Here is a 22,453-nt window from a genome sequence, read left to right as displayed (position 1 = left end):
CCATGCTTTCAACCTTCACAAATGCTCCCTTGGCTAACCTGTCAAGCCTTGTCCCGCTCGACTCTTGCCTTTTTTCTTCTCCTTGTCACTCTTTCTCTCTCTACAACAACTACCCTTGTGGTTGCTTATATAGTAGCAAGTCCCACAAAACCACCAAGTGGTATTACATAAACCATGTGCTAAAACCATGTGCTACCTAACCCACTGACCCCACATTTAATATTGGGCATTTAATTCTTTTCCCCAATATTAAATAATTACATGAAATATTATCACAATGTTACAATACAACTCATCAAAAATATTTCATGGGAATCTTTACATGTTGCACGCCCATCTAGGTACAACATTACATAATAAAATAATAAAATAACAATATTATGCAATGTGTGCAACACCCATTATCTCAACACTTTCTCAAATGAACCATGACTTCATCTCCAATCTAAAATTCCCTATACCTCCTTTTCACATCTACCTTAGCCTTGTACTATGTATTCATCTTTATGATGTGCTTCCTCACCTCCTCATGGATATTCTTCAAATGTTTAACAACTTCTTCTACTTCAGCACTACTTATCTCTGCTTATCCAACTACCTCAATTCAAATGCACTTCTAGGACTACTCCTGTATGCAATCTGGAATGGTGATTTATTAGTAATCTAGTTGATAGAATAATTATATGCAAATTTTGCTTCTGGGAAAATTAGATCCCATCCTTTTGGCTTGTCTCCAACCAAACATCTCAGTAAATTTTCTAAACTCCTATTCACCACTTCTATTTGTCCATCAGTCTGTGGATTATGTGATGAGTTGAACTTTGAACTTTAAATCTATCTTCAACTTCTTCCACAATGTATGTCAAAAATACCCTACAAATTTGGTATCTTGCTCTAAAACCATACACTTTGGTAGGCCATTTAGTCTCACCACTTCTCTGAAAAACAACTTTGTCACATGAACAACATCACTAGTCATATTGCAAGGAATGAAATGTGTCATCTTTGAAAACCTAGCAACCACTACAAAAATAGAATCATGCCCACACTATGTCCTCACTAATCCAAGAACAAAATCCATGCTGACATCCTCCCACAACTTCTCTAGTATAGGTAATGGCTAATGCAACCTTGCATTCTGCTTCACTCCTTATGTCATCTAACATACTCTACAACTGTATACAAACTTCTTCACATCTTGCTGCAACTATGGCCAATAATAATTCTCATCAACCAAAGCTATGGTTTTATCTTTGCCAAAATGTCCAGCCAATGCTACACTATGCTTCTCCTTGATGAGATTCTCTCTCACTGAACTTCTGGGAATGCACAACTGGCTTCCTTTGATCAACATACTATCCTAGATCATGAAATCCAACCATTTTGTCTTGTCAAGTGTAATAGGTTTTGTACAAGCCATCCATGCTTCACCAAAATCACGATCATCTGGATACAAAGTACTAAGTTCCTTGAACCCAACCACCTCTATCTTCATTTCAGTTAGCAAAATTTATCTTCTACTAAGAGAATCCTCAACTTAGTTAGACTTCCCACTCTTGTGTTTTAAAAAAAATGTATAACTTTACAAAAGCTCAACCTACTTCAAATGCCTTTGGTTTAATATACCTTGAATATTAAAATATTGCAAAGCTTGATGATTAGTATACAAAAAAAACTCCTTAGGAAGAATAAAATGTCTCCACTTCTTCAATGCTTGAACTATAGCATAAAATTCCTAATCATAAATAGAATATTTTATTTTTACATCATTCAACTTCTCACTAAAATAAGCAAGAGGTCTACCTTCTTGGCTCAAAACAACTCCTATTACAGAACCACTAGCATCATAGTCTACTTGAAACACCTTGTTAAAATCAGTTAAGTGCTAAAATAGGATGTTTAGTAATTTCCTATTTCAACATATTAAACTCTTATCTTCTCCTACAATCTACTTAAATTCTTTCATATCCCCTCTCATTGTTTAAGTCAAGTGTCCACAAATACTGCTAATACCTCTTATGAACTTTCTTTAAAACCTAGCTAGTCCATGGAAAGATCTTACCTCTGTCACACTCCTTGGAGTAGGCCATTCAATGATAGCCTTCACTTTCTTTGGGTCCATTTTCAAACCTTCTAGTGAGACTACAAATCCCAAGTACACCAACTTCTTTACAAAACTGCACTTCTTCAAGTTTACCAACAACTTTTCTTCTGTCAACTTATCAAACACCTTTTGAATATGAATCAAGTGCTTCTCTAATTTCTTATTAAAGATCAAAATGTCATCTAGGTAAAAAATGATAAACTTACTCAGAAACTCCTTCAGTACCTCATTCATGAGCCTAATGAAATTGCTTGCTGCATTGGTTAGCACAAAAGACATGGCTAACCACTCATATAGTCCTTCCCTTATTTTGAAAGAAACCATCCGCTCATCACCTTCTCTAATATGAATCATATGGTATCCACTCTTCAAATCTATCTTTGTGAAATACTTAGCCCCACTCAAATTGTCCATAATATCATCCATCCTTGGTAATGGAAATTAGTACTTGTTTGTGATCTTGTTCACAGAGCAAGAATCTATGCACATCCTCCATTCTCCTTTTTTCTTTGGTTCTAATATGACAGGTACAACACTTGGACTTAGACTCTCTTAAATCAATCCCCTCTACAACAACTCATGATCTTATCTATTCAATTATTCATATTTAGCTGGTGTCATTCTGTGCATTGCCTTATTTGGAAAACTAGCTGCTAGAACCAAATCCATCTGGTGACTGATCTTCCTCACTAGGGATAATCCATTAGGTACATTATCTAATACAATATCAAAAAACTCTCCCAAAATATCTCTAACTTCTGTAGGTACCTCTTCTACTTCTTCTTTACCATCTCCTGGAGTTATAACAAAACACATATGTTCATGCTTCATACCTTTGAGAAATTCTTTTCCATCAACAAAACATATTTTGGACATACTTTTTCTTCTTTATCCTTCAAAGAATTCAACTTATGTTTCACTTCATCCTTAGTCAAATTGTAGGTATTTGCTCACCCATCATGTACAAGATGCCTATAAAATTGCAACAACCTACTTAGAAACATATGACATATTTCCATAGGTATCATATCATAAAGCACCTCAACCTGGTAGCATCCAATCTTGAACTTCACTAAGTACTGCTCATTGACCATGGCCTTGTGGTCATTTTGCACCTAGGCAATACAATATGGATGTCAGTGTTTCTACCTCTTCAGCTTCAGCTTTGTGACTATCATTTTTGACAATAGATTTTTATTACTTCTAGCATCAATGATCACATCACAATACTATCTTCACATTTGAACTTGGTGCAAAATAAGCTCCTTCTTTGATCAGGTTCATTCTCACCACTCAGCAAGACTCTTCTATTAACTAGGACTTTTCCTCTTTAAGCATCTTTAGAATATGATGATCTGGCATCTTCGTCAACATGTGCAACTCTAGCCTAGCCTTTTGTTCTTTGATCTATCCTTCCTTGGTGCTGGGAACATTCAAATTCTCTATGCCCTTTTGATCATCCTTGTTCTTTTGATCATCATTATAGCCTTCATAAGATTGTCCACCATGACCTCTTCTACTATTCTTGTTATCAAACTTTTTGCTCAGTTTCTCCTCAACTCTTACAGAAAGCTAGTAAGCCTTCTCAATACTATTTATTTGAACTGGACTTAGCTCATTATGAATGCTCAGCCTTAACCCATTAAGATAATGGGCCACTTTCCCCTTATTGGCTTCTACATGGCCGGTTCTAATGAGAACACGGTAGAACTCTTCGACATACTCTTGAATAGATTTTTCCACTTTCTTTAACCCTTGCATTTCCTTCAATAGATCAAACTCATAATCCAAAGGAATGAATTTCAGTTTATCTATCATCCAATCCCATCTAGTGATTTTGTCCTTTCCCTTTCTATTTCACTGCAACTAAACCTCCTACCACCAGATCTTTGTATGTCCCTTCAAATTTTCCTTTGCAAACTTTACCCTATCAGGATCATTAATATCTTCATACTTAAAGTATTCATCCTATTCATTGATCTAATCGATCATCTCCTCTGGGTTAAGATTTCCCAAAAATGTGGTGACCTCAAACTTAGGTCTTTTCCCAATCTTGTAGATGGCCTTAAAAAGCCTCTCCTCCTCTAGGTTTAGAACTGCCTGTACTTTGACATATTCTTCTTCTTCATCCTCATTCTCACTTACATCTCTTATGGGAAGATTTATTCCTCTGTGCATTTTTTCTTCCAATGCTTGCATTTTTTTGGAGGGCTCTAAAACCCTTAGGTGCAACACCTACAACTCTTCAACCATGCTCTCTTCATGGAGGCATTTTGTCATGGTTTTGTTGAAACCTTATTGCAAAGTACCACACAATTGATGATCTATCTACATGCTCAGCTCAAACCATGGTCCTGGTGAGAACTACCTCACAATCGACAATCTATCCACACACTCAAGAACTCTATCTCTAATACCACTTGATGAAGGGTGCTCCCCTTAATACCATATAAACACTTAACAGAAACAAACAAACCACAAAAAATGCAAGAACAAAATATGGAATTTTTATTATTGCCACAAATGAGGAATTATAGAATTTATAATTATAGTATGCTAACCCACATCAGTGCCTTCATTATAGTAATCTACAAGACTAAGCTACAAACTACCACATAGAGTTGTTGTAGACAATGTTCGGGTGTTTCTTTAATAGACAATTTTATGTTATCTAGGAATGTTCTAGACATTCAATCTTAATACCTAGGGCCAAAAAACTCTAACAATACATATAGAGTCGGCCAAATACATCTTTGACATTTATTTTGGAAATTTTTGGTAGCCCAACTTTGGAAGGCCATAACTCTCAAGCCATTGCTCCAATAGGATATTATAACCAATTTTTGGAAACACCAACTCTTGATCTATAGACTTGAAACTATGTTAGTGCCCTTCTGTTGAATTTGCAAACCTCATTTGGGGTTTCCACCAAAAATCCATAATAACTTCTCTAATACTTAAGTTGGAGCAATGACATTTTTATGGCAGACTTATAATACTAAAATGAACCTTCGTGTATAAAATTAGATTATTCCAAACTTGTATGAAAAACTTACAAAAAATAGCAAGTTCCCAGAAATAACAACCCCCGTATCTGCTAGTCCTTTTTAAATAGAGAAGCCTAAAAACAAAAATATTTTTGGGTGATGCAAGATTTATCTTACACCTAGGATGCTCTTGCATCAAAATGTCAATCATCATTGCGTTATGATTCTTTTTATCTACTATCTAATCCATAGTCAAAGGATTAGGAGGCGATACATGAAAGTTGTCTAGGAACTTTAGGCCTGTGTCTCAAATGGTTCCCAAATGTAGCCTCATGTGTTCCTCCCACACTTTGAAGTTTTCTCTATTCAACTTGGGAATCTCTCTTTTGTAAGACATCTTGATCTTTATCTTAGGTCCTTGAAACCTTTTTCGCAAGCACCAACAACTCTAACACCAATTGTTGAAAATATAAGAGGACTAACTAAGAGGAGTGGGGTGAATCAATTATCACTAAAATAATTCTAAATCTCTTACATGTCAATATGTAAACTTCCTTTAAACTCATAACTTGGTCAGAACTAGATATTCACTATAACTTGGTTAACAAGGTAATCTGATATATTAATGTGTATCATCCTTTAGTAACTTATTTGTAGAAAGATAAAGTAGTAAGCAAATAACATGAACACATGAGACACCAAGATTTAATGTGGAAACCCAATTTGAGAAAATTCTACCAATGCAAATAGTTACAACTTTTAACTCTTTTGAATTGAGCCTCATTAGGAGCCAACCTTGTTAAAGGTTACAAAACATACTGTTAGGTGTGACCCTATTAAAGGATTTAAATCACCCTATTAGGAGTGGTCTTGTTAGAGGTCTTAAAGCACTTCAATCTAGAATTTTTGCCCAGTTTGAGGATTTACAAAAAGACTGTTAAGTCAACTCTGTTAAAATATTTCTTCATTACTACAATTGTTATAGAATAACAATGATTGACTTGGTTTATAAAGAAACTAGATTGTAGATTCAAATCATTGTTCTGGCTAATCCTCTAGATCCTCCTTCATCAGAATATTCTTTGTAGCTCCTTTGATACTATACTCTTGATCAAATATCCTTCTCTTTTTGCATCTTATCTTCTTCACCACTTTCTCATATTTCAATCAACATCTTGACCTTTTATATATATGAAACCCAATGCAAGATCAACTTGAACACACTTTCAAACAAACAAATAACATCCACTAAGTTAGGTTGCATAAACCAACAAATGGATAAAACTATTCTATTAAAGGTCAGCTAAAACTGGGTCACTCAGTTACCACTGAGTTCCTTGGTAACCGACCTGACTCAGTTTACTTTGAGCTCCTTTGGTAACCAACCTAAATCAATTTACATAGGAATCCATGAACTTATATTCTTCTAAACTTGGTTCCAACTCACAATGCTCGATAAGAGTATAACATTTGCTAAGAATAATGACAATATAAAATTGAATAGTTGTTATCAATAGTGGAAAAATTAATAAAATTTATGGGTTCTGGGGATTTGATAACTCACATAAATCAAGATAATTAGATGTCATGTATGTCATAGTATACGGGGTGAAGACATTATGTGCAAAAGGATGGTATCTGGATGTGGAGGTTGATCCCAACATTACAAAAATCTACTATGGTGCGTCATACATGTCCTCGTTGGAGGGCTTGGTGTAAGGGGATTGTATGCGAGAAGATGGTCCTTAGATAAAGTGGTTGATCCCAACATTTATGAATGTATAATGACACTTACAAAGATGTGGTTAAACCTTTCATAGATGATTTTTCCTTTGGTTGTCCATTTTCTTTATGACTTTATTTTGGCATTATGATTTCATGTAGCTTTAAATGTTATCTTTTACTTGTGAATTTGGGGTAAAATCATTAGATTTCTATAGAACTTACGTGGGTAATGATCTTTTTTCCTAGCTTGGGGGAGTGGACCATTTATGGCTCCAGGTGGTTGGGGGTAAAACAATTTTAAGGAGCTATTCAAGTTTTCATGGATGACTTTAGATGAATCCTTGCAGAGTAGTGGTTAAAGAATACTTGTTGAAGTCATTATGCTACATTTCCTTTGGAATAATCTATGTAATGTTATAATGTAAAGTACATATGTATATGTATCATGAATTGAAAATTTATGTAAAAGGGTAAAGGGAATCTCTAGTAGAAAGGAAGGGATATATGAACAAATTATATTATTTCAAAAAATCAATGAAGTAATGATGATGTCATGACATTATATATTCCCTTATATTTAGATGATGATAAAGTTAACATGTATGATAAATTAAAAAAATCATGTACTCTTCATAATGTTATTAAATGAATCATCAAAGTAATTAGTGAATAAGAACATGATTTGATAAATATGTATAGTTAATGGTTTAAGTCTATTGAATGTAAGTTAAGTAGATGCATTGGTTTATAAAATCTTAAGACATTAGCTTCTAATTTGGAAATGATATTATCAATACAAGTTGTATAAATATTACTTGAAATAATAAATGAATGGTTAGGAAAGACTATCTAAGTTTTTATTATCATACCCCAACTTCTAGAAGGTCATATGTGGATTAACTTTATTAAAAGTGCTTAGGTCCAACTTTAAGATCTAAGAATAAAAATAAATAATTTAAAATTAAAATTAAAATAACAAAGAAATGAATATTGCAATGGATAAATAAACATTAATTGTTAGATTTTTTATTTTAAAATAAGCGAACAATAATTAAGAGACTCTTATTAACTTGGTTGGATGAAAAAACCTAATTATTGAATTTGAAAATAAGTAAAGTTGTTTAAGAATGATGCTAGGGAACTTGTTAGGACTATTATATCTATAATTAAGTAAACTTAGAAAGAAGAATATATTCAAAATATATATTAACAATATGTACTAATGTTTAGTCTTCCTTTCGAGTTCCCTTGCGAATTGTTACAATAGCAAATAATTTTCTACCATTAAATAGTTGACTCAAAAGTGATACAAAAAGGGTCCAAACACTAAAGAGTCACTTTAACTTAATGTGTTGACTAAAAGTCGCATATTCATTTATGAACAAATGAAACTAGTTATTATTGATATACCAATTTGAACAAGCTCTCTTTAATTGGGAATTCACAGAAAATACTATGTTGACCTCTAAAATTTGCAAAGGATATTTAGAGGGAAAAAAATGATTTTGTATCAAAATGGTCCTATTGCCTCTTATAAATGCATTTGAATATGCCAAGTGAACGCATTTGTTTCTAATAATTGATTTTTAAATTTGATCATTTGTAGGAAATAAGTCATCATCTATAGTAGCATTTGTTTGATTTCTACTATGGTCTCATTTAATAGTATTTTACTATATATCTTTTGGTTTTTTTATGGGAGAGCCTTGCAACATTTCTTGCAAATGCAAGTACTAAGAACAAATGGAATCAATGCATAAGTACAAGTTTGGGAAAAAATGTAGTTGATAGTTTGTAAAGTTGATACTTGTTTCTTCTATATCATGTCAGGCACCACCAGTAATTATAAACATATAGATGTAATTTGAGTTTATTTTTAAATTGAGGCCACATGTATTAAGTGCTAAGTATAAAGATTCATTTTTTTACAAATATTTTCCTATTCTATGCAACTTGCTTTGTATGAAATTTACATATGAATCATTAGTTGTTCATTATATTATCCACTACTCATTCACCGTGAATATAAATTAGTATACAAAAAAAAATTATTTATTCAATTAAAAGTATAAATCACTAAAATATAATTTAGTTTTGAACACTCAAAATGACATTAAATCAATTGTCCCAATTTTTTCCTTTTGAATTAAGACAATTGAAATTACTCTCTTTGAATTGAGTGACACTGTAAGAGAAGCTATAATAGTTTGCATATATTTACCTGTGGGACTATGTAAATAATCCCATGTTATAATCAGAGGACCATCCATGTAGTGCCTTTCGTGTTTGTAGTCTGTATCTTGTCTATTTTGATTCAACAGATACTTGATACTCTTATTATTTGTACTTTAAGATGACCTGAGGGTTGAATGTTATACTTTGACTCAATACCATAGATGCTTTATTGCTATGTTGTTAAGTTTATCATATTTGCATGTTGATGTCATTTTGAGATGACAGTAGATCTATGATGATATCTAATTATCTAGTACTTGAACACATTTTCTGATTATGTTATGTGATGGATTTTATGCTATGGTTATTCACTTCATTCTTGTCTATTTATGCTATATGTGAATGTGAGTGATGTAAATGGATTAATTAGGTATTACGCATTAATTTCTTTGACTATGATATTATTATGCAATTACACTTGATCATGTGATTTAGTGTGTAGGATTTATATCCCTAGCACTGGCACATGGAGTTATTGATTCAGTTATTTATATTTTACTAATGTCATCCCTATATGGTTGATATATCCTTATTTTAATTGTTTAAATTAAAAATTTTCAATATTTAATAAATCCAAACTCATCTGCATTATGTGATTAAACCAGTAAGTGTGTCTGTGCATTTTGAAGTTTGCATTATCATGAAAGTGTTAAGTGATTTTCTATGATTTTGGGTTTTTGGGCTTTAAATCTTTTTGGGAGCTTTGTATTGGGTGAATTTTCATTGTAGAGAATAACTTGTTTTTGTTTGGGTCAATTCAGAGTCTGGCTAGTCTAACTGGCTATGTGCCCTAATCGATTATTCATTTGAAAAAGTGAATAAGTATGTAAAATGGAATTTAATTTCTCACTTTTTCTAATTTGGAATTTAGAAATTTGGAGAGCTTTTTCAAAATCCTCTTCTGAAGGATTTGATTTTTGTTTGTTCTAGGAGGTTTGAGTGTGATATTTTCGCGAGATTAGTTTTATTGGATCTAGCTCAGCGAGACCTTGCTTTGACGTCACTTTCAACAATTTTGGTGGGTTATTTATTTTACTATGTGGGTTTTAGTTTCTATCCCTTTTGTTGTCAGGTAGGGCCTTCCCATTTTATTGTTTCTAGTATGTTTCAACTTCTATTTTTGGTAGTTGTTTGTTAGGAGGCTGAGAACTAGTGTTCCCCTCCATTTCTATTTGTTGGCTTTGCCCAGTTGGTTGGGCATGAACAATTTCCCTATTTTTGAGATGGGGTTTGGGGTTTTGTACTGTTATGCTTGCTATTTTAGCATATGGTGTCTGAACTCAACTATTTTTGGTTTTGAGAATTTTTTACCCAAAGGCCAAATGGGTTTTAATTTCAAAAATTTTCCATTTTTTTGGGTTTTTACCTCATTTTTTGTGTCACCCTATTTTCTCATGTTTTCTTAGCATGAGTTTTGCGGACTTGGATGATCTGTTTGGATGTCAGTTAGACCATTGTTGTACTTTTATGTTGCATTGAGATGCATGTTGCGTCCATCCTCCTAGGTCTATTTTCAGTTGAGTGACTTTTTTCTTTGTGTTCTCATCCAGTCCTTGTGTTTGATCTTCATGACGATGGTGTGACACACATGAGTACGTGCGTGTATGTTTTTCAGGTGACTTGTGGGGCCCGATCTTCCATGGTACTTCTAGAAGTTATGATCATTGGGGTTGGCCTGAGAATTTGTATTCCTACGAGCACTCATTGTTGGATGAGCATGGGTAGGGTAGGGTAGCATATGGAATAGGCTTCTATCTTGTAGCCTGGCGATCATGGTGCCATAGGTTGGAAAAGGAAGCTTTAATTAAGTGATAACTAAAGAAAATACTAGGTGTTAATAAAAGTAAAGACAATGAAAAATATTATGTGCTTGAGCCTTCCATTGAGGGAGTTGAATTTGCACGATCCGAGGTTGGGCTTGTCAATGCCAAGTGGCTCTCCATGATGTCAGTCCCTACTTAATAGCCCATTGAGTGCCTGACCAAGACCTATAGTTTATGCATTATCTATGTCTTGGTTTTAGCCATCATACTGTCTGGTGTGAGCATTAGCAATGGACATTGTGTTTTATGTGTATTTTTGGTTGAATCATTATCTCCACTAGCATGATGAGAGTGGGCCTACAGGCTCCACGTGGTTGAGAGGCATAGGTACCTATACCACTACTAGGGACCGGTGTACATAGACACTATTTTGTCCTAGTGCAACTGTTGCTTGATGTTTTCACTTGGTACTTCAGGTTTCAGAGTATACTTTCTTGTGATTTATGTTTTCATTGGAATGCTTGTATATCATGTTTAGATGATGTTACGTACTGTCATATTTCCTTATTATGCTGATTAGCATATAATAGATGATGTTATCTACTTTTCAGGATTATCTTATGCTTTACTTCTAGCATGTTATATTTCCTTATGCTTATGATGTAGTATGTTTTAGTAATGACATCACTTTTTGATAGTACCAACAATCCGATCGGTAGCTTGAGATGTTACATGCCGGGGATGGCTAGGGCCCATGATGGTCTTATGATGCCATTATGGTTGGGAGGAACCACGTACTTAGTTTGTTTGTATGGTTCACTGTAATGTTATTTTTATTTAATGGATGTTGCTTTCAGTACACTGTGATGTTTCCTTCTGTACTTTCCCTTCACTGATTGTTAGATGGTTAGATTGTGTTTTTCATCTCTCAATTATTCTTCAATTGTCCTTTCCTCGAAATGTGGATCTAGTACTCCCCAATGTGGAGAAACTTTGTTACTTCATTTTCTTAGCTTTCTTCTCTATTTTATGTTTTTGTTTTTTGGCATTCTGAGTTGGGATCTCGCACGAAATTGCACATTTTCACGTAAGATTGCAAGTTCTCACATGGTGTATTGGATTTCTTCACGGAGCTTGGCACTTTCTTGAGCAAAACCCTACACTAGGTTTGGGTGTTTTGGTTGTACGACCAAACACTTCCTCACGCTATTGTGCACATCTTCGTGCAAAAAGGTATTTCTTTGCACGACATGTTGCACTTCTTCACACAAAAATCTGCCTGAGGTAGGTCCTCACATGGAAAATAGGAGGTATCTCCATCAATTTTCAGGGATCAATTTTCAGTGTTTTATAGTACCCATTGGGTTGCCTTAATTCTCCTTGATTGGGAAGATTTAGGATTCTTCATATTATTGTCATTTTTGAGTTTCTATTCTTGTAGTGTTGTGTTAATTTGGGTAGTAGCATCAGGAGGTTTGTTGGTTGCCAAGATGGTGGTTAAGTCTTCCGTTGCGATCTATGTGATATGTGTATGATGTTGTCATCTACACTCATACTTGTTTTATATATATATAGTGGCTTGTATTTTATCCTTGTAACAAGGATCTTTGCGTGGGGCATTACAACCCGAATAATCTTGATAGATATCAAGTTCAACACATGGAGGCTAAGTTTCTTATATTTCTTTTATATTTTCATTTCAAGCAATTCCATATGAATTACACCTCAAATGGTGCCGAAACCCATTCTAAGTTTCTTATTTTTCCTTTAGGGCCCATTTGTTTGTCAGCATAGGAATAGAAAATTAGAATTGAAAATTAGAATAGGAATGGAAATGTGGAATAGGAATGGAAAAAGAGTAATCTCACACTATTTTACATCTCTTGCTCTTTCATCTTGATGATGGATCACGTAGTGTGATTCAAAACATTGATGGCAAAAATCGTTACACAATCTAATCCAAAAACTAAGTAATAACTACTATGGATTGTGAAAATTTGATTGCATTAATCTCATTCTTGTTTGGTTAACTGGGATTTGATTGGGAATGCATTACTCCCTTGCTTGATTGTACAAAAATAGAATAGGAATAAGCTTAAGTTTTGTATTTTTAAAAATATTTAAACAAATGTAAAAAAAAATTTCAAAAAATTTCAAAAAAAAAAAACATAAAATAAGAAAAAAAAACTTGAAAAAAAAAAAAATAATAATATTTTTTTAAAATTAACAATTTAATAAAAACAGATTGGAAATAGGAATGGCCCATTCCAATAACAACTATTTTTTATAATGGACATATGCTTATTTTAGAAGTGAAATTGGAATATGTTTGCCTATTCCCTATTTCAATTTGAGATAGCAAATAGAAATACATTTCCTATTTCAATTTTCCTATTCCTATTCCAACAAACAAACAAGCCCTTATATTTTCATTCCAAACCAATGTATATAAGTTGCACAGTAGGTGCCATCCATGTTTAGATTAAGTAACCACTGAAGAGAGAAGATAAAAGATGGAAGCATATAGGGGAGAGGACCTAGTAGTCGTGCACCCTAACTTTGGACCACTCAAAACCTATCATAATGATGATAATTTTTAATTTTTTTTCTTTTAATGTGTTCTTCGCCTTGTTAACTACTTATAACTAAGGTTTGGACTCGTCATTATCAAAATTAATATCAATTCTATACGTCATAGTAAAAACTATTCAAATTCTCATTTTTCGAATGTCCTACCTATCATAGTCAATTACCACCCCCCATATTTAGTTTATCATGTCCCAATAATTGAACATTATATCATGATAAAAATTTAATGTATGTGATTAATTACACAAAATAAGATTGATATTTAATTGAAAATAATTTATATTGAATTGCAAGTGTCTAGATGTTAAATTGCTAAGTACCTATTTATTAGACAAATTGTATTCTATCGTCAATGTAAAAAAATCTAATAAGAAATCATAAAAACCAAACCATCGAACACATTTTTCCTTAACCCTAAACCTAAACCTAATAGACAAGCATTTGTCTTTCCTTGCTTCTTAAGGATGCTTCGTTGCATCGCTTGTCGCCGCCACATGCCCACTAGTCTAGGAGCAAAATGGATGCCGCAGTGGACGCCGCTGCTATGGACGCAAAAATTCCTAAATCCACGCCACAATGGATGCCACTACCGCCAACATCTGTGATAAGCTTGAAAATGCATTAATATTGTGATCCTTGATCCTTTGGACCAGACAGAACTAGACAAGATTCACCACAAAAGAATTCGAAACACAACATTGCCTCGTTCAATCTTTGATTGAAAATCCCACTGTTACAAAAAAAAATTACATTAAGAGAAAGCAAACGTGATTTGAAAGATTAAAGAGCAGCGGAGCAAGGCTTCAAAAGACAAATCTTGAAAATGCGTAATTGTAATCCTTGATCTATGAATCGCTGTTGTATCCTTTAATCTGTCAGACACAGATTAACTATTTTTGTACTCTTAAATCTAGTCTTATGGATGTCATGAAAAAATCTCATCACTCATTCAACTGCGAGTCTTTTTTCACAAATCAAGCCAGAGCTAAAACAAAAATCATCACAAAATCGTTGCTTGAACCTGCCAAATGTTATGTAGATTTACAGGAACACAAAGCCAACACAATTAAAAACTATTACAGTGAAGAGGGGCATTGTTTTTGTAAGGCCTCAGAAGACTTCGAAAATTGAAAATAGTAATTCAGACATAAAAGCAACAAACTGTAGGATACAATCCTATACTTATCAGACATACCCATTTACAAATTTTACGCTCACTTAATTGGAATCTGCAAATTGCCAGCTGAAGGCAACGGGGCTACAAACATCATGAACACCATCACTCCAAGTAATCAACCCGAAGGTTGCAAACAAAAGCTCAGACACCACTGGAAAAGGTTTACCAGTTAAAGTCACACTGTATGTCTGCTTATCACCAGTCTTACCAAAATGCAGCGTTTTGGGCTCAACAACGGTTGTAACTTCAGTCAATTGATGAACAGCAGTGACATTATACTTTGATCCGATGGGACCGACATTAGTAAGAATCCTTGTGTAGTTGACAACAATATCCAAGGTCGAATTGCTTGGAACAGAGAAAACAGGGGAAAAAGAGGGGTAATTCAGATCACCCAGACTATGCAATGTGTTCTTCCAGGTTGCATTTGATTTGGAAATCAGGTAGATTTGAGACGGTGTGTATTTTAGTGAGCACAAGAATTCGACATTGTTGTCGGCTGTGATGTCATAGACGAGCCCTGGATTCATGGCTTTCTTCGTGTCGACATGCCTGGATCCATGGTTGAAAGAGTTTGAAGCATTGGCTGTAGCCGCATCTTGGAGGATTTGGCTTGTGTTGTTGACAACATAGGCTGTGGTCATAAGAGCAGATTTAATGGCCGTCGGGCTCCAATCTGGATGTGCACCTTTGATGATTGCTACTATGTTGCTCACATGAGGGCGGGACATTGAAGTTCCAGAGGTTATTATTGAACTTCACACGGCGAGGATCGTTGCTTAGACCAGTGGAAGCCTCAGATTCAGTCTATGTTGCAAGAATGTTTACTCCCGAGGCTATGAAATCGGGCTTCAGGATATCCGAATTGACAATATTGGGTCCCCGGGATGAAAAAGCTGCAACAACAGGGGATGTCTTGACGCTCAATACTGTGCCCTTGAAGAGTATCGTTGCTATGGGATTTGGGGTCGATTTTATGTACTTTTTGATCAATTCCCCCTCTTTCGGCCTGACAGCAGATGCAGGCAACATGTGACAATCTACTACGAGTTCTTCATCGTTTGCCTCTGTGTTCACCAGGATCATTCCCGCTCCACTAGCAGATTTCACCACTGATCCTTTCACTACCCGGGCCCTAATCCCTCTGTCACAGACACCAATCTTACCCACCACAGTTTTGGGATCCAGAGTCCCGATGAGGCACAGATTCATCGGGCTTCCTCTTGTGGAATTCGTGTTTGAGCTTTGGTAAACTAGGGGAACCACTTTCCCAAGCACTTGGCAGCCATGGTAGAGGGAAACTCCACTAAAGGTTACTCCATATCCGAGCACAACCTCTGCAGGAAAGTTTTGATCCATGGTGGAAGCTCCTACAGTTGCAATCCATGGCGCAACATTGGACAAACTGACCGCATCCGGGCCACAGTTACCAGCCGAGCAAGACACAAAAATTCCCCTCTGCATTGCTCCAAATGCACCCAGAGAAATACCGTCTCTGTAATACGGTGCAATCCCACCGCCGAGAGACATTGAGAGGACATTAATGCCATCTGCAACAACCTTATCAATGGCCTTCAAGATATCAAGACATCAGTACTAAAACACCCACCGACCTAACATACCTTATCAGCTGCAATATTAATAGGTTTTTTTTACCCTCCAAGAATTTGAATTTTGCGAAGTGTTTTTATAAAAATCTGTATTTTGATTTGGATTTTGGAAATTGGTTGATTTGTGGCATTCTTAGTCTATATTTTGATTGGTTTCAATGTGTTAAATTTGGTTGATCCATGGCATTCTCAGAATGCATTTTGATTGGTTGTCAATTGATGTAGTAGTTTTAATGAGTTAAATATGAATTTGTTGCATTAATTGTTTGATGTGACTGAGAAACTTTTAAAATGTGTTGCATTAATTGTTTGATTTAAGTGGATTGATGAGCTCACACCACTCCATATTTGTAATGAAGGTACTCCAAGTTTACTTGTGAAAGACTAATAGTTGAGCATTTGTTTTGTAAAAGTGATCACATTTAAATATAATATTTTGGACTTGTCTCTTTATATTGTGTAAAGAGTAATTTTAATTTTGAAAACTAACATTTTATATTGTTTGATGTGAAGTATATAAAGAATACATCTTGTGGAGAACTTGTATGAGATTTAGTGAATCAATGATATATGCTTTATAAATTTGTAATGATTTAATGTCTCTTAAATATTTATAAATAAGTACATAAAAGTCAATAAAAATTTTGTTCAACTAATAGGTTTTATTATTACAATAATTGGATCAAAAGATCATAACAACAGTCACAACAATTGGTTCACGATCAACTATTAGGTCCTTTCCCCTAATTTACTACTAAACGACTTTCATGTAGGACGACCACAATAATGATAAGTCATAATCTAAGTACTAGGACTGTAATTTCGAGAAGACCAACTGCATCAGATGATGTCTTATTAAGATTACAGCTGGAATCTGTGATAAGAAATGTACAGGCCACATGCAGGTCTCATCTTAGTTTCATTCCGATTCTCATCTTTTATCCTTAGGCACATATAGAGTTTACCAAAAAATTTAATGCTTTCAAGTTTATATGCATCCCTCATAGGCAGATCTGGGCATAATTCTCCTAGGGTTTACAAGTATTTTTGGAAATTATAGCTACATAAGACTCAAAAACTAAATGTAAATGAGTGGTGACCAACATTATAACCTTGAACAAAATAGAATGAAAATGATTTTGAAATTATAATTGTTTTAACATGTAGAAGCAGAATTTACTCTCAACCATTTCTGACTTATATGACCAGTGCCTTATCCATGGGAGCAAAGAGTCAACTATTGGCAGGTGATCTTGTTCAATTAACTTGTAATTAAATTTATCAACTGTAATCACCTATTTCTATTCTTATGAAATATCCTTTTCATAAACTCATGAATCCTACTGATTTACTGAAGCATTTACATAGTCCCTTGGATTAAACGCAACAATATAACCAATATACAACCCATCCAAACTGCATTAAATCAATTGAACGTTATTCAAATGATCTCAAAATTAACAAATTCATGAAATGGAGACAGAAAATGGTGACACAGATCTAGTGTAAATACCCTTTTGCATTATCCTTTTTGCTGACTAATACAATAACCAATAGAAAGATAGTGAGAAACCCAGAATTCATATTGATTCTGTCATTAGAAAGTACATAATTGGAAGTAAACTAAAAAATAACTACACATGATTAGACCAACTATACTTTCTTGAAAATTGAAAAACATACAAAATTTGGACCATCACAATGCTTTGAAAACTCATTTATATAGACATGAGTTGCAACAAGCAAAGGACAATTGTGATTGGTAGGTGTCCTTTTACAAAAATAAGTCCAACAACCCTTTTAAAAATATCATGGACACCTTAATTCAAAAAGAGACAACAACAAATAGTTGCAGATGACAGTTGGAGCATCAAATCTTTAACTTTGTCTTTTTCTCTAACTGCCCCCTATTGGTAAAGCCTTTATTTCTGCGATTGCTTCCCATACAATGACTTCTCTCTTGGTAGGCCACTCGCATGTCTTGGTTGTTGCTATTCACCAATAGATTTCTACCACCTGGCATCAATGATCACTTTCCCTTCTATGGTAAACCTATTTATTTCAGTTTCAATCTTGAATTGGGTATCAATAAGTTCATTAAAAACACATTCATCAATATCACCTTGGAAAATAGATGCCACCTATGGCAAGTCTAAAATATGGTCAAAAGAATTAAACCATTCATTTAAGTCCTTTACTTTATTATCAGAATTAAGGACAAAAAGAATTAAAGAATGAAAACCATTTGTCAATATTTTCATTTTATTTTGAATTGCTGTTAGTTTCCCTAGGAAGAATTGTAGTAGATCTTTCACCTTGTCCATGCCCTCTTTTACAACAATAACTTTTTCAGGGAGGTCTGGCTTTTTGGCTAGCAATGGTATCAACCTGTCAAAGAATTTCATGTATGATCCCCATTGTTGGAAGATTGGATCAAGCCACCCTATTGATTCTTTGCATACCTGTTCTACAGCTTGTAAATTGATGAATGCATAATAGGCATCTTGAGATATTCTCTTCAAGATACATATTCTATGACTTAGTACATTCATCATGACATTCTTCCTTGTTGCACTATCAGATGGGGGAGCTTCTATTTCCACATTGACCATAGGCATTGGCACTGTTACCCATATAAGTATCTCTTTTGTTTGGGCTTTTGCTTCTACAGTGTGCTTTTCCTTTTCCACTTGTCTAGGTGTATGTTCTATCTCTGTTGCAGCCTTGAGTTGTTCTTTTAGGGATACCACCTCTGCTTCTAGGCTTTGAATTATCCCTTCCAACTCCTCTATCCTCTATTTTTGCACAAAGCTCATTTTGAGATCTTCCTCATACAACTTCCTGAGATTTAGACATTCATTGTATATAGCAGCTAACCTATCCTCAATTTGATCTACCTTTGCTTCATTCATGAGTGCAAAGTGTTTGACCAGGCTAGTGATCTCTTTCCCAGTAGTATTATCTAATGTCCAAACAATCATCTTGCCTTGTGTAGTTTCTTGTATGTCCATCATTTTAGGCTTTTTGGTTTCTAGGGAAACACTCCATACTGCTAAGGTCTTTTTGTCTATGTTAAATCCTAACCCCCTCTTCAATCCCTCACTGCTACTAGTCTCATAGCTGATGGCTTTTTCTTGTCTCCTCATTTGATCAAGAACAAAATCTCTCTCAATATCCCAATTTGGTATCAAAATCATACCACTCCTATGTACCAACTCCCTGACCTCTGCAAGGGTCATTGCCTCACTATACAGGTCATAGGACAATAATTTTTCAACTAATTATTTGTTCTTCTTAGGACCCTCTCCTAGCATGAGGCTCAATGTGAGCTCATTCTATTTAATTTTATAAAGAAAACTTTTAAATTTTGATGATTTAATGAAATCATCATCTTCCATAAATTTTTCAGATTGGATGAGCTTGTCATCCAATCTTGATGCTACAATTTGAAGATCACTAGAGGCTTTCCCTACATCTATAGCCCTTTGATGCAAATAATTTTGCCTAATGTAAAAAAAAATTCATCATTCCTTGCCATCACTTGCAAGGCCCTACTTACCACCCTCTCTAGGATGTGCATTATTTTCTACCTCTTATTGCCCTTTGGCACCCATGTTGAAGATGATGGTTGCTCCTCCTCCACATCAACCTCCAATTGTACATCTGGCTCAAGCGATTCTCTGTTTACAGTTGCTTCTTCTTTGTCTAGCTCATGTGGCATCTGAGACATGATGTATTCAAAATTTTCTACCATCTTCCTCAAGTTACCAGGGTAGGGAATCTCTATATAGAAACCTTTAAAATCAAAGTTTGTTCTTTTCAAGGCCTCCTCCACCTTCCTTATTTCAGCATATTTTCCTAATAGCGTATCAGCCTCCCCTATTGCTACTATGTTAGCAATCAAATCCTCCATAGGGATTGGCTTGCTTGGAGGTAAGATGTATCCCCTAATGACTTTAACCTCATTTGCAATGTAGTTCTCAAGGTCATACATCCTATAAGGTCCAGTAGCAAATTTGTACTAGCCTAGGTACTCACTCAACTCCTCATATGCATTTTTTCCTATTTCAAAATTGCCTACCTTAAAAGTTCTACAAACAAATGTGGGTTTGTGCAGAGAAAGAGGGATCATTTCTTTGTTCATCAGTAGGAATTGCCAAAAGAATTCAATAATGGCCAATCTAGGGGGTAAATACTTGGGCAGAATGTGAGAAGGCTGAGGGCATGCATATATTCTCATCAATGTGCACTCCTTAAACAAAAATGTATCCCCCGAGTTGTGATCTAATTTGGTTTTCTCATCCAAAAATGAAGATCTCAGCAAAGTTTTCAAAACATTTGGTGCCCTAAAGAAGGTATGGTCTAATTGCCTCATAATAATAGAACTGAACAAATTAAAGAACACAAGTGCATTTGAATAATGGAAATTCTTATACCAAATGTGAGTCCATAGTTACATAGGTAACTCACCAAATTCATCAGAAGTCTGATCAATGAAGTCCTGGTTGATGTAACCAATGTTGTAATATAAGATTAGATGCATCAATGGTGAATAATGATGGAACTTAAAATCCTTCATTTCCCCCTTCTTTGCATTGCCAATTTGATTGTGCATGCTATCCATGATGAATGCCACGTAGTCATATTCTTTGTGGTGGAAGGGGTCATGTATGTCACATGCCATCAAGAATAAGGAACCATAGACACAATCCTCTACACCATCACTTCCCAGAACTTTGTGTAGCCCATATACTGTATTCTTGAAATAATTCTTGAATCTACTCAAGGGAAAATGATCCCCACCTTCTTTGGAATCAGCCCTACCTTTTTTACATTATAAGGAGTGTGGGGCAACATCACGTTCACAAAATACGTCTTATTGCTCCCAAGTTTCCTTTGCAAGTCTTCAATGTCAATAGGCACATCCATTTTCCCTTCTAATCCAAAAGCTTCTATGAAAGAAGTTTTATCTAGTGTACATAAAAAGCTCCTGTTATCCCTTTGGAATGTCTTGGTGACTAGATTGTATGAATTTATCAATGCCTTTAATAGGTCCACATCAATAGATACCTCTAGGAATATCAGCTTTGCCATGTTCTTGATGCATGGGTTGTAGATTGGTATATTTTTAGATTTGCTTTAGTAGAAGTATGAAAATTGATTAAGACCATCAATCCTAGGGAATTTTGCATCCCTAACTAGGAAGTAAGGGTCTTTGAAGATATTGTCATTTTCCAAAATGGCGTTCGATGACCTTAGAAGAATTTTAAGCCAATCTTCAGCATGCTTGTTTGGCTTCCTAACTTGACTTTTTTTGTATTTTAACAGTGCCCTTCTTCCTTTTTCCTTTTGTTGTAACTTTAACAACATCATCACCCTCATCTTTGACCTCTACCTCTTCTACAGGCACCTCCTTGACTTCCTTGTCAGCCATTTTCTCTACAAATTATACTCTAAACTCTTGCAATAGTAACACAGAAATCATGAGGCTATGGATACTTGGAGAAATTTTTAGAACAAGAACACAAATTCTTCGAAATGGAAATATTTTGAATGTTCAATCAAATATTTATGTTTTAATCATACAATCTACCAAGTTTTTAATAAATTCTACATGCATGAGTTTTTAATACAATATCAACCATGAAAATTGATCCTGATGTACTTTTTAGTGTTTTATTTTACTTGGCTATGGTGAATTTGTCCATTTTTTTATCTAGCATAACACCTCAGTCACTCCCTTTTCAAATTTTGATCTTTCGTTTATACACTGAGTCAAAGCCTTTCAATCTTTGTAACCCCAGAAACACTTTTAGTGATCCTTTATGTCTATCTAGTAACACTTTAGAATACTCCAAGCATAGAAGTGTTAGGGTTTTTTTAGCACTATATTGAAAAATCTTTTACACTCTTACGCAACCCCTTACACCATAGAATCTCAAGCCTCCTCAATAGGTACCTATGTTCTTACACTTCAAACCTTTCTCATATGAGCATAAAGCCTTTACTGCTATCTTCACTTTACCCTTTATGTTGATATAGACACGTATCACTGAAACCTTCAAAAAACTTCTTTACGCTACTACTCTCACTTCATTACTCAGGACATCATAACACTTTACATATCCATCCTCTGATCATACATTTAAGGCTTTACCCATGGTGTCATAATATGTCTATCTTTTCTTTATTTCTCCTTTATGCCTGCATGAGTTACCTTAACCTCATAACATCGAAAAACCTTTACAAATGACATCTCTCTC

The 22,453-nt window shown here is 34.7% G+C and overlaps 1 pseudogene; it reads right to left on the bottom strand.

The window, feature by feature from the left end:
* Positions 1-14,414: 14,414 nt before the first annotated feature.
* On the bottom strand, positions 14,415-19,920 carry LOC149576883 (subtilisin-like protease SBT1.7 pseudogene; annotated as a pseudogene).
* Positions 19,921-22,453: the final 2,533 nt, after the last annotated feature.

This window comes from Cupressus sempervirens, chromosome 1, assembly GCF_028749045.1.
Source record: "Cupressus sempervirens isolate cs-2001-9-10 chromosome 1, ASM2874904v1, whole genome shotgun sequence".
NCBI lineage: Eukaryota > Viridiplantae > Streptophyta > Pinopsida > Cupressales > Cupressaceae > Cupressus > Cupressus sempervirens.
The sequence above is the reverse complement of the archived record's forward strand: the minus strand, read 5'-3'. Positions and strand labels throughout refer to the sequence as shown.